Below are 2324 nucleotides of genomic sequence, written 5' to 3' on the forward strand. Positions count from 1 at the left end.
TTTGGGTTGTTTTTGTTTTTAATATGATTAATTATGTTGATTGTCTTCTTAATGTTGAACCATCCTTTCCTCTCATTTATATATCCAGTTTAGTCATAATGAATGATTTCTTGGATAAAGTGATATAATCTGTTTGACATGATTTTATTTTAAATCCTTATGTAGATTTTAATTAATAATACTCCCTAGTTCTCTAAATTTACTTCATCTTACTCTGGTTCAGGTATTAGGATTATATTTTATTCCCCCCTCCCAAAAGGAATCTTATAGAGAATTGTTTCAATTTTTCAGAATAATTTGTGTAATAGGGTACTAACCATTTTAAAAACATATTTAAAAAGGGATCTTGTAAAGTGTTCTTTTTTTCTTGATTTTTGAGAATAATTTGTATAGTATGGGTAATAATTTTTTTTTAAGTTTGAAAGAATCCTTCTGAGAATCCATCAGGTCAGTGAGGTATCCCCCCCCAAATAGGTATTTCCCATCCTTTGGTCTTTATAACTTACTTCTACATTTTTTTTCTGAGACTCTATTATAGAAAATCTCAATTTGCTTCTTTTATTTTGTGTATCTGATTTTTTTTTTGTTTTTAGAAAAGAACCACCAACTTTATTAATACTGGCTATAGCTACAGAGATTTTCAATTAGATTTTCTAAGACAGGACACAGAAGAAAATGTACTGATCATGAGTCAATGTAATTCCCAAAGGCATACCTGGACACCTCAGCAGCCCACAGGAGCCCCACCTAAAATGCTGCTGGTAGTAAGCAGGATGATTCTTGAGGAGCAAGACCCCATTTCTCACTCTGGTGCCAAGGCTGCAGTTTCATGAGCAATCCCCCAAAGCCTGGACTAACGTCAATCTAGCCTTGGAGAAGGCATCCACTGGTGTAGGGATGGCATTGCAGAGGAGAGAACTGTGCCCCAGATTCTCATATGGAAGACAGGTCCAGTTGAGAGCCCATTTCTAGTTGTTCCCTGTCCTACCCCTAGGCAGGGGGCATTGATGCCACATTTCTGGCAAGGGGAGAAGGGGTGGAAACAGAGAGGGGGAGGTAGTCATTGGCAAATCTGGTAAATTGGCAAATACTTGATTCTTCTTTTCCCCTTTCCATGGGGATGAGGGTGGTGAGTGTATCTTCTTGAAATGGGGCGGCAGCATGGCGGTGGGGCAAGGGGGTCAAGACAATCACCTCTTCTTAAAGCTGTACTTCTTTTGTTCGTAGAAAAGGTCAGTGTTGGAACTCCCCAGGTTGACGATCTTTGGACAACCATCTCTATCTATCTTTCTCCTGGATGGTGCACTCCTTGCAGTAGTAGGCATCCGCTACTCCAGGGCCCCCACAGATCACACAGCGCCCCGATAGGAGCCATAGTTACACTTGTCACACATCCAGACCAACGTGCAGGGATGGACATAGGAGTACAGATCACACACTTGCCATCACATTTTTCACACAGCCTCCTGATGGCCACACCGGCCTGCTTGCGGCAGAAGATCAGATCCGGATGATGTTTGTCCATCGCCTTCCCTCGGGCCGCTCGCTGGATCTGTATCTAATATTTTTGAAGTTATTCCTCTATTTCTTTTATATTCTCAAGTTTTGTTTTGTTTTGTTTTTAGCATATGACACCATAGGATCTGATGATATATGTTTCTTCCAATTTTGTTGTGATTTCACCTTGTTCGCTGCTATAGTTATCTGATTTTCTAATCTGTCTTTTTTTTTTTTTGAGTTTTGCAAGGCAATGGGGTTAGGTGGCTTGCCCAAGACCACACAGCTAGGTAATTATTAACTGTCTGAGGCCGGACTTGAACTCAGGTACTCCTGACTCCAGGGCCGGTGCTCTATCCACTGCACCACTAACTGCTCCTTCTAATCTGTCTTTTTAATCAAATTGCTAAAGGTTGTTCAATTTTCTTAGTCTTTTTGAAGAATTAGCATTTCATTTTATCATTTATATTTGTATTGGTTTCCAATTTATCTATTTCTCCTTCAATTATCAAGAATTATTTGAAAGTAAATGTTTACTTTGAGTTTGTTTTTCCTAATTTTATTTTTATTTTGGTATATAATTATTGATATTAATATCTTAATGGTAATTTATTTATAACATATATTTTATAATTAATATGTATATTATCTTGAATATATTGAATAAAATGTCTATTTTAACTTGTTTAGTATTTTATCTTTGTTTATTGTAACTTATAATTGATATAATTTTATATCAAAACATTGTTATTAATTTACTAATAAATCACTATATTTTTATATATATTATAGAAGTTTATTATTTACTAATTTAAAATATATTTTCA

At 36.1% G+C, this 2324-nt stretch overlaps 1 pseudogene; it reads right to left on the bottom strand.

The window, feature by feature from the left end:
* Window positions 1-692: 692 nt before the first annotated feature.
* LOC141489949 (PHD finger-like domain-containing protein 5A pseudogene) lies at window positions 693-1525 on the bottom strand (annotated as a pseudogene).
* Between the last annotated feature and the right edge of the window lie 799 nt (window positions 1526-2324).

This window comes from Macrotis lagotis, chromosome 5 (assembly GCF_037893015.1).
Source record: "Macrotis lagotis isolate mMagLag1 chromosome 5, bilby.v1.9.chrom.fasta, whole genome shotgun sequence".
Taxonomy (NCBI): Eukaryota; Metazoa; Chordata; class Mammalia; order Peramelemorphia; family Peramelidae; genus Macrotis; species Macrotis lagotis.